The sequence below is a fragment of the Meriones unguiculatus genome, chromosome 9, assembly GCF_030254825.1.
Source record: "Meriones unguiculatus strain TT.TT164.6M chromosome 9, Bangor_MerUng_6.1, whole genome shotgun sequence".
NCBI lineage: Eukaryota > Metazoa > Chordata > Mammalia > Rodentia > Muridae > Meriones > Meriones unguiculatus.
The window spans coordinates 64,154,540-64,166,515 of record NC_083357.1 but is presented as its reverse complement, the minus strand read 5'-3'; positions in this window follow the sequence as shown (position 1 = coordinate 64,166,515).

Here is an 11,976-nt window from a genome sequence, read left to right as displayed (position 1 = left end):
AGCTCACAGTGAAACAAAGGAGAGGAGCCGAGAGAGAACTTTCTGAAGGTCACAGGATGAGCCAGCTGGAAAGAAACGCTAGAACTGTGCTCGCTCCTTTCCAAGAAAGGCCTTGTGAGTTACCCAGGAGGGGGACAGAACCTTCCCACCCGTGCCCTCTGCCGCCTGCTCCAGTAACATGTTATTTCATTCGCTGAGCGCAACAGCAGCTGACATACGCTGAAAATATGCTCAGATTCTCTGTGAGGTCTCCCAGACAGCTAGCTTCCTTTCAAACAGTCACCATCTGTAAGCATCAAAACAGCAAATGACCCGAGTCGTGTTCCAAATGACTCTTAGGCTAGCAGTGAAGGTGAGTTCCAGGGGCTGAAACAGACACCACGTATTTAAAAACACATATATTTTCACTATATGTGAGAGAGTGCAGGAGCATGTGAATGCCAGGGGATAAGCTGCAGGGGTCAGCTCTCTCCTTCCACCAGGTGGGTCCCTGGGATCAGGTCATCAGGCTTGGGGACAACTATCTTTAAGCTTAGCACTCTGGAGGTTGGGTCAGGAGAATTAGAAATTCAGGTACAACCTTGGTTGCACAGGGAGTTGGAAGCCAGCCTGGATTTAGAGACTCCCAATTAAAAACAAACAATAACAACAACAAAAACCTACCTTTACTGGAGTAAAACAAAATTCCTGATTGAGAGGCACGGTACACACCTTTAGTCTCAGCAATCAGGAGGCAGACAGGTGGATCTCTGTGTGTTTGAGGCCAGGCTGGTCCACATAAATAAACATGAAGAGTAGAGAGAGCCATGCACAGACCTGGTTTTAACTCCTAACATTCTGTCCTTCAAGAAGTCACTCCCCAGATCTCTGTTAGTTTGAGGCCAGCCTGGTTTGCAGAGCGCTCCCAGGACAACCAAAGCCACACAGAGAAACCCTGTCTCAGAGAAGAAGGAAAAAAAAAAAAAAAAAAAAAAAAAGGCAGGGAAGAAGGGAGAGAGAAAGGGAGGAAAAGAGGGTGGGAGGGAGAGAGGTAGGGAGGGAAGAAGGAAGGAAAAGAAAAAGTCGCTTCCTCCACGATTTAGTTTCCTGATCTTAAATTGAGATAATAATAATTTTAAGAAGCCCAAACCAGCCATGGTGACACATACCTTTAATCCCAGGACTCAGGATGCAGAGGGATCTCGGTGAGTTCCAGGCCAGCCAGGGCTACATAATAAGAGCCTGTCTTAAAAGAAGAACATCTTTGCCATAAGGGTCAGACAAGACACACATCTGTGGCACTGTGACTAGCACTGAACATACATGAGGGCCACAGAAATGGACAGCCATACGAGTGCCTGGTGGTTTCTGTGTGTGGACTGCCCCCTCTGTGTCTATGGTTACACACAGGAAGCTCCCCAGAGGTGAGTCTTAGGAAATGTTTTTAACTGTGTTCTATAAGAGCCGAGAAAGTACCGTCGGGCCAGCTGAAGAGGTTGCCCCCTGGACCTTTTCCAGCAGGACAGGCTTTTTGAGCCCACATACTTGTGGTCAGTGTTGGCTCGGGGCTCTCCCCTTTAATTCCACACTGGTGTTTACTCTAGTGCAGCCTTTGGTAGCACACGTGTTTAGAGAGTCATAAACTCGGCGATGACAGATGGGGAACATGTTTGGTTTCCTGGTCCTGGTGAGAGGAACCTTCCTTGATAGGCTCTGCCAGCTTGCTGTTTGGTGGACCTACCTCGGATGGGATGTTTGAACAGGAAGCGCTGCCTAATTTTGAGTCTGAACAGCTGGCAATGCCCCTCTTCACCTCCCTAGTTCATGTATTATAGAGCGTTCTGCTTTGTTGTTTCTAGGATTTTTGTTTTGTTTTGTTTTGTTTTGTTTTGGAGATGGATCTCGCTGTGTAGCTCTAGCAAACCTGGAACTCACTATGAAGAGCAGCTTTAGCTTTCAAGTCACAGAGTCACATCTGCTTCTGCTTCCCGGGTGCTAGGGTTGAAGGAGCAGGCTACCAAGGTCATCGTTTGGTTAACTCTGGTTGGTCTGGTACTCACATAGAGCCAGACTGACCGCCTGCTTACAGCAACTCTGTCTTAGCCTCCTGAATCACAACCAGCTGATCCCTCCAAGCACAGCTCTGTTAGGGGTTTCGCTTCCTTTGCTGAGTTCCTGTCTGCCCCTGTGACACGGACAGCGGCCTCCTTATCTGGTGGCATCACACCAAGGCTGGGTTAAGGTCTGGAGAAGACAGGATGCAGCCCAGGTTTTGGAGACTAAAACCAGGCACCAGCAGGCGGCAGTGGGGGTGGGGTAGGGATGGGGGTTGTGGAGGCACCAGAGGAACTGAAATCCCAAACAGAGCCACAAGACCGACTCTCGGTTTAATTTTTTACTGCTTAATTTTTGAGTCAGGGGTCTTAGGTAACTCAGGAAGACTTCGAACTCACCATGCAGCAAGGATGACCTGGTCCTCCTGCCCCCACCTCTGGAATGCTGGGATTACAGGTATGTATCATCACACACGATTCTACAATGCTGGGGATGGGACCCAGGCTCTCATGTATGTTAGCCCAGCATTCTACCGACCAAGTTATAGCTCCTGCACTGCCAGTAGTGATCTGTGTGAACACTGCCTTTTCTGTTCACTGAATGCTCTGGTGGCGCTTCATGCTACATGTACTAAGCGATGGATAAACTCCAAGACTCACTGTGAGGGAAGACAGTCTTGATCTGACAGATAAACTGAGAGTCTAAGAATTTAAGTCACTTGTTCAAAGCCACACATTCCATTGAGGACAGAATCCAGATTCAGATTTAGGAGTCCTGAACTAGGGAACGCTGCCACCCATTCTTCTAACACGTGTGTGTGTGTGTGTGTGTGTGTGTGTGTAAAATCTGACCCCTCACTGTCCACCCCACTGTCTACTTCACTGTCCGACAAGCTTTAAGGCTTTGTTAGATCACCAGCCCTCCCTCAAGAAACTCTGACTAGAATGTAGGATTGGAGCTCAGTTGACAAAGTGCTCGCCTGGCATGCACAAAGCCCCAGATTCCATCCCCGGCTCTCCATAATTATAGGTGCAGTGGTCCATACCTGTAATTCCAGCACTCAAGGTGGACACAGGAGGAGAGGACTTCAAGGTCATCCTTGGCTACTTGTCAAGTTCTCCAGCATGGACTACATAAGACTATATAAGGAAGAAATGAAAAGAAAACAGAAAACAAACAAACAAAGAATCCTTAGCTAACTCCAGCTGCCCTTCAAGACTGCCCAGAAGGTGTATGTGCCCAGAAAACTTAGCCGGTAAGGACAGCCAGATGGCTTAGGCAGTAAAGATGTCAGGCTTCCAAGCCTGACAACCCAGAATCCACAGTTTTCCTTCTCAAGGTGTCCTCTGACATACACATACTCATACACAAACACATAAATGATATAATAAATGTAATTTAAAAAGGAAGATTTAGCTGACATCCCAGACAGATGTCATAGCCCCCTTTGCCTTCCACAACAAATTCCTCCCTCCAAACTATAGGAACTATTTGAGAACTGTAGTCTTTGGGGCCAGAGAGACAGCTCACTAGTAAAAAGTACTTGCTCTTGTAGGGGACCAGGTTCCATTCCCGGCATCCCCGTGGTGGCTCACAACTATCTGTCACTCTAGTTCCAAAAGATCCAATGCCTTCTTCTGACCTCCAAGAGCACCACGCACGAATATAATGAATACATACACAATGGCAGCCCACCCTTGTACAGAAAATAAATAAATGAATTTTTTTAAAAAAGTTTAGTCTTTATATTTTTTTCCAGTTTGGTGACTAATTGAAGGGCTGCCTTATACCCTTCCTGTGCATTCCTGGAGCCTAGTCCTGAAGCAGAGCTATCCCCCAGCACTTGTCTGTTTTGAGAATGAAAGAACAAACTGATTAATATACAATGAACAAAAGAAGCTACAAGAAATACCACCCAGCCAGGCTGGCTCCTCTCTCCTTATATCCACAGACATATTGATGGACCTAGCCAGGCCAAGCAAATGTTTCACCAATTCAACAAAGAGGTACAGAGCTCTGGGGTAGACCCAGAGTACTGGCCTTCGCATGAGAATATCTTAGGAACCAGAGCCTTGAGCATAGCGGGCTTGCCTCTGAGAATGATTACAGTGGTCAGAATTTTAGCACAGGATTTCTCTGGGGGAGTCAAACAGTTAAGGGATATGAAAGTCTGTAAGAAACTACAAACTGCTCTGCAAATGCCAAAGGCAGCTATTTTATTGTTGTTGTTATTATACAAAAGGACCTTAAGAAGGATTTAAACACCAATAACCAGTCTGTCAACACAAGACCAACAGCCAAATGGAGTGCTCAGAGGACCTGTGGTCACAGTACTGGGGAGCTAGGAGATGTAGGGAGGAAGGTCAGAAATTCCCAACTTTGTAGCGAGCTCAAGATGGGCATATGAGATGAGACGCTGCCTGAAAAGAAAACAAGCATCTGTGTTTTCATAAGCTCTCTCTGCAAAATATACCATAACATGGTCCCTCTCGCCTGGGCTGGTCTGTCTAGAAAGGCCCTTTAACCCTAACCCTAACAGCACTCTAACCCTGTCAGAGGGCACACCTGGCATTCCATCTCAAAGAGTGTACTTGCTTTTCTTCCTTTTCAAAGACAGTCTCTCATGTACCCCAGGCTGATCTTGACTTCCCTAGGTACCCAAGGATGGTCTTTAATGCCCCTCATCCTGCCTCTACCTCCCAAGTGCTGGGATTACAAGTGTGTGCTACCACACCCAGGAAGATGCTGACCTCTTCGCCAGTAGATGTCTTTATTGGCCAGCTCACATTTAGCCCCTACAACATTTCCTGCATTTCCTGGATGCACCTGCCATAAAGTCTCTATGGATGATCGCTTGAAGCCCAGTGATCCTTTCTGTCTGGAGGCCCCAAAATGCACCGGAGGACCTTCCTGAAAACACTGTACTGTTTTCTTCTGGACTGTGCCGTGAGGCAGAACCAGCTCCAAGGTCTTAGAGAACCAAAATCTATAGAAAAAAAAAATCACCCTAAACTTCTCTTGTAGTTAGCCAATTTCCTCTGCTCCCTTGCAGGTTCTGGCTGCCTTTTAGTCTATGCAGATATCTCCACCCACAGCTTTCTTTCCACTCTCTCTTAAAGCTCTGACAGCAACTACAGCGAGCCTCCCACCCCCACATTCTTTATTGCCTCCACCTTTTATGATCTCTCTCTCTCTCTCTCTCTCTCTCTCTCTCTCTCTCTCTCCCTCTTGAGATAAGGTTTCTCTTTGTAGTCCCGGCTGTGCTGGAACTCACTCTGTAAGCCGGGCTGGCCTCAAACTCTCAGAGATCCACCTACTTCTGCCTCCCAAGTTCTGCACTTAAAGGTGTGCACCACCATGCCCAGCTTGCTCCCTAATTATTAATTAACTGTTCATAAAATTGATGTGATTGACTCACTGTCTTGTGAGACCTTTGACACTCCCCTACAAGCCTAAGTGTTCAGGCTTGTTACTCTTACTGTTGGTTCCTTTTTAACACACACACACTCACTGGTTTCAAGATGTCTCTGTCTCCCAAGTGTTGATATTACAGAAATAGGTCACTGCCTATCTTAGCTACTTTTCAATGGCTGTGATAAGACACCTTGATCAAGGCATCTCATAGAAGAAAGAGTTTATTTAGGGCTTAACAGTTTGAGAGGGTGAGTCCTTGCCTGTGGTGGTGGTCGTGGTGGTGGTAGTGGTGGTGGTGGTGGTGGGAGTGTTTGTGGATGATGGCAGAAGTCAGGCATGGTACTGAAGCAGAATCTGAGAGCTTAGACCTTGAAATACAACCACGAGGCAGAGAGAGAAAGAAAAAAAAAGCTAACTACAATTGGCATGGGCTTTTGAAACCTCTAAGTCTACCCCCCAGTGACACACCTCTATAAACAAGGCCTGGTTCTTCCAAAAGAGTTCCACCAACAGGGGACCAAGTATTCAAACAGAAGAGCCTGTGGAGGCCATTCTCATCCAAACCATCACACTACCCATAGCTTTAATTAACTAATTACATTAGGGATCCTGTGTTTGTGTGTGTGCGCGCGCGTGCGCGTGCGCCTCCATGGCACAAGTGTGGAGGTTAGAGGACAACTTGTGGGAGTCAATTCTGTTCTTCTTACCAAGCACATTCTGGGGACAGAACTCGGGTTTTCAGGCTCGGCAGCAATCCTTACCCACTGTGGCATCTCACTAGCCATTTTGTTTGTTTGTTTGAGCCAGGGTCTCAAGTATCCCAGAATAGCTACAGAGTCAAGGGTGATCCTGAGCGTTTGGTCCTCCTGCCTCTGCCTCCCAAATTCTGGGATTACATGTGTGTACCATTACACCCAGTTTAAGCAGTGCAGGGGATGGACCCCAGGCTTTACACATGCTAAGCAAGCATTCCACCAACAGGGATATGTCCCCGACCCTGTTTTTTTTTCTTTTCTTTTTTTGAGACAAGGTTTCTCTGTGTAGCCTTGACTATCCTAAAACTCACTCTGTAAACCAGGTTGGCCTTGAGCTCAGAGATCAGCCTGCCTCTTCCTCCCAAGTGCTGGCTGGGATTAAAGGCATGAGCCGCCTCTGCCCAGGCCCAACCCTGATTTTTATCTCTTGAATCTTGAGATTTTCCCTTCAGCTCTTATTGTGTTCCTTGGTCCTTGTGAAAGTTCAACTTTGGATCAAAAAGATTTTCACCTGTGCGTTCAGTTGAACGTGGGGTGAGGAACAGGGACCTGCTGCCAACCGGGGAGGGAAAGGAAGTCCCCCATCCTGGAATCCATATCCACAAAGGACTGATTGCACCATGAGCAAACCAGATAAAATCTCATCCTTAAAGTAGATATACTCAGGGGTACTTACAAATACCTGTCTAGAACTGTTAGGCTTTTCTGTGCTGCTGCTGTAGAAGTTAAGATAAATGGTGGCTATGTGAGAGGTCAAGCCTGAGAATAGTAAATATAAGTATTAAAGGGTCCCTCAGAATAAAAGGAGAGTTACTGGCTTGGCTGGCTGGTTTATATATAATCCCAACACTCAAGAAGCAGAGGCCTAGGACCCAAGGTTCAAGGTTTCCAGGCCAGGCTGGGCTAAGAAGCAAGATCATCCCTAAAAAGTTAAATAGAGTGAGGATAAAGCTCAGCTGAGTGCTTAACTGCCTCTCCCTCCCCCAGGGTGAGGTGGTACCTGCCTATTATTTCAGCACTATAAAGGTGGAAGGAGAAGAATTAAAGAGTTTAAGGTCATCCTCAGCCAAGTATTGAATTTGAGGTCAGCCTGGACTGTATGAGATCCTATCTCAAAGAAAAAGAGAAGAGAAGAAAAAGATAAAACAGCACTTTGATCTCAACACTCAGGAGGCAGAGGCAGAGGCAGAAAGATCTCTATGAGGCAGATCTCAGGAGGCAGAGGCAGATAGATCTCTCTGAGGGCAGCCTGGTCTACAGAATGAATTCCAAACCAGCCAGAGGTACATAAGGAGACCTTATCTCTCAAAATAAATGAGGAAACCCAAATTTCTGGGCTGGAGACGTAACCCAGAGGCCTGAATGTGCTTAGCAAGGTCTCCATCCCTTACCAACTCTGCTAGCCTCGGTACATTTGGGGAGGTTTGTTTTTTGAGACAGGGTTTCTCTGTGTAATAGCCCTGGCTATCCTAAACTCACTGTGTAAACAAGGCTGGCCTCAAACTCACAAAGATTCACCTGCCTCTGCTTCCTGAGTGTTGGGATTAACTATGTAGGCCTGGCTGGCCTTGAACTCATAGGCAATCCCCTGCCTCTGCCTCTGGAGCACTGGGAATGATAGGATGCACCACACCATGCTCAGCTGTCATTTTTCCACCGGTAACATTACTATTATATAAACACTGAAGCCAAAAATTAGCCTTTAAAAACCAGCATATAAGCTTTGCAAAACAGTCATTTTCAGACATCCTAAAATGAGGTCAAAAGTCAAATGCACAAGCAGACCAACTGATACAGTGCTGTACAAGCTATAACATACTTTTTTATTTTTGGTGACTTTTATTTTCACATTTACTTTTTAATTTTGTGTGTGTGTGTGTGTGTGTGTGTGTGTGTGTGTGCGCAGATACTCATAAAATGTGTCAATGTGGCCGTGTACGGAGGCAAGAGGACAACTTGTATGAGTCCATTCACCCCTTGCACCAGGTGGGTCCCCCAGACTGAACTCAGGTTGCCAGACTTAGCAGCACACACCTCTACCCACTGAGCCATCTTGCCAGCAGAACACAATATTATTATTTTCAATTTATTTGTATGTACTTATTTCTGAGATACAGTCTCACTACATAAATCTGGTTGGCCTAGAATTCTCTATGCTGACCAACCTGGCCTCGAGCTCATAGAAGTCTGCCTGCTTCTGCCTTCTAAATGCTGGAATTAAAACCATACACCACAACACCGCATGAGTCTCTATCTAAAACAAACAAACAAAACAAAAAAAAACAGATAAAAATATATATCCAGAAATATATAATATATAATTATCTCTTTATCACCTGTCTTTGTCCCCAGTGAAGTATGTGCGTATTTGTAAGTACTATGTATCTTAAAATCTGTCTTCCTTCTGTATCAACAGGATCTCTACTTAAAACAAGACTCCCAGGAGTCTAAAGCTTACGCCTGGCTCCTTGAATCTTTCTTCTTGTTCGTAAGAAGCATATACCCTTTCTGGGGATGAAAATGGCAGTACCACTGTGATGCTTTAATTTCCTGCCAACCCCACTCCTACTGGGAATACTGTCTTCCCATAAACCTCAACCACACCAGGCTGTCTCAGTGTTCTTCTGAAAGGCAGCGGTAAGCCAGGCGTTACCAGGACCCCGGCACTCCACAGAACAATGAGACTTATCAGAGAAGGAAAACTGCCTACCACAGACTTCCTTTGGGGTTCAGGTTTTGCCTTTTATGAACAAAGTGATCAAAATTCTGCATGGACTCATGCATGTCACAGCATGCATGCAGAGGCCAGAAGACAGCCTGCAGAACTCAAGTTCTCCCCTTTTTTCCATGAAGGTCCTCAGAATTGACCTCTGGTCATCAGGCTTGGCAACAAGTGCCTTTATCTGCTGAACCGCCTTACCAGCCCCGGATTTTATTTTGGGTTGGTTTTTTTCCAGTGCATTTTTCTGTCCTCCTCGCCAACATAGTCCTAATGTCACCGTTACCTGAGGCTGTGACAGGCAGTCAACTGTAGACTAATTCTAGGCGATGAGTAATCTCTATGACTCCGTTGTTTCCCTCCCCAGCTCTCAGCTCTTGCATGCTACCCCGAGAAAACAAAAAGTCTCATTTCTCTGGGAAAGATAAGTTCTTAAGGCTGTTCTCTTGGAATGTATCCCTATCCAGAACATGCTGACATAGAAGTGATAATAGTTAAATTTAGAAAGTTCCTTCTCCCACCAAAGAATACTCAAGCTGAGAGGAAAAACAGAGCTCAGGCTGGCCTGCGTCTTCGTTTCGCAGCAGAGGAAACAGAAGCCTGGCAAGGTCAACTGGGCTGTGCAAGGCCACATGGGAAAACATGTTGCTTTCCTCACAACTGGCTAGTGTCTACGATGTGTCCTGCACGTCCCGTGAGAATGGGTTTCAGCCTGAATGTGAGCCAGGCTAGAATTAAAGCTCTGGACTACTGTCCCTCCCCCTCCAGGCAACTCTGTAAAGGTCCCCCCCCACCTCCCCCCTCTTTCTCTGCAAGACCTCTGGCCTAGTCTCCTCAGAGAATGAACATTCAGACTGAGAAAAATGAGAGAATTCTCTGGAAAGAGGCTCACTTGTTCTTGGCTCTTTCTGGAAGGAGTAGAAGGACATTTGGTGGAGAGCCAAGGAACGACGTGACTGTGTCCTTACTCACAGAGATGATGCCACTGCCCCAAACCTGTAGGACGTGGATCTTTAACTATGCAGTCAGTCCTCCTATGATCGTGTACCAACCTGAGAATCAAGAGGATGCCAGGGGCCTGGACCCTGTGGCCACAGAACAACAGCATGAGAGCACAGCCAGACTTGGCCAGCCTACACAAGGATGGCTGCAGGAGTTAGCTGAAGGAATGAAGCCATCAAACCAGCATTGCTTTCAGGTAGTCAGGCATGGTGCCAAATGCCTTTACCTCCAGACTAACCCCTCCAGCCTCTATTTTTGGGTTTTGCAAATAGGGTCTCACATAGCCCAGGCTGGCCTCAAATTCACTATGTAGCTAAAAATGCCCTTGAACCCCTGCTTTTCCTGCTTCTACCTCCTGACTGCTGCGATTACCAGCATGCACCACTGTTCCCGGCTTCTGTATTTATTTTAGCTACATGATTTCACAGGAACAGTGTGAAGTTAAATGACATGAGTCACAAAAGCCTTTCTGAGGGAGAAATCCCAGAATATCAGCATTGACAGGGGAAACAAAAACCTCAAAAACATGTGGCTATGCCAGCTAGGAGCGACTATGGATGCCTGTAATCCCAGCACTTTGGGATGTTGAGGCAGGAGGATTAGAAGTTCAAGTCCAACTTCAACTAAATCAGAAGTCTGAGGCAAGCCTGGGCTTCATAAAGCCCCGACTTAAAAGGGAAAAGTAAGACAAATATTAAAGGATGCAAGGTTTTTTGCTAACATTTTTCCAAAAATTCGGTTAGTGTATGTGTGAAATGAGCCTCCATGATCCCCACTAAGGGACCTCAAATTTAGCCTTTGTTAAACTTTGCCTACAAAGGCTAAAATGACAATTTCCAAAGATCTTCTAGGATCAGCTTGCCTCAGAGTGGAACAGCAAAGGAGAATGACAGAGGACAGTACCTTGCTGAAAAAACAGGACTTCACAGTGTTGCAAGTGGAGGTCAGAGGTCAGCCTGAGAAACTGTGTTCTTTTCTTCCACTCTGTGGTTACCCGGGATTGAACTCAAGTCACGAGGCAAGGCAGCAAGTACCTTTACCTACCATCTCACCAGCCCCTGGGTTGGCTTATGGCTACCACTGACAGTTTCTGAGCACCTTCTCCCCTGTTCAAATTTTCACTCTTCTGTAAATAAAATCCTGCTGGTTCCTTTACCCTTTGATATCCCTCCATTCGGGTCTTGTAGTAAGTGGTGAGACAGGAAAACAGAAACAAAAATAAAACAAAGCAAAAACCCTGTGGTCACATACACGTGCAATCTCAGCACCTACGAGGAGAGGCAGAAGGGTACAGTGTGTGAGACCAGCCAGGGACACGTACTGATGGCAAGTTCAAAGGCAGCTTGAGTTACAGACCAACATCTAGGTAAATAAAATAATAAGAATAAGAGGTCCAGAGAGATGGCTCAGAGAGTCAAGACACCTGTTGCCAAACCTGACAACCTGAGTCTGGTGCCCGGGACCCACATGGTGGAAGGAGAGAATTGACCATCGCGGGTTGTCCTCTGATCGCCACAACACTCTCACAAACACGCACACACACACAAAGTTAACTAACTAAATAAAATGTGACAAAAGAGTCAAATAAGAGGAACAAAAACAAGGGCTAGTGATGTGTCTCAGTGGAAAAACAAACAAACAAACAAACAAAAAAACCCTTGCCTATTGTATATGAGAAACTGAGCTCGATCCTTAGCATAAAAAAAAAAAGCCTGCTAAAGCCTTAAACCAAATTTGCAGAAATCTTCTTTAAGAAGATTTTCAAACTAATTTTATGCCCGTATTAGCAGTCTTTAGCATGACAAAGTAATCATGAGCTTTTTGTAACTAATGTGTCAATAGGGCTTTGGAATTTTCGTTCAACTAAAAGTCAAGTTTTTTAAATATTATGAAAAATTCCAGGCATTAGCAAAATATTATAATGGGCCTTTCTTTTTCCACTGCTACTCGTATCATTTTAACTAGTTTAAGGTAAAATTGATATACATTCAAATACAAAAATTTTATTTTTGTTTTCCTTTTCTCTCTTTTTGTTGTTTTGTTGTTGTTTTT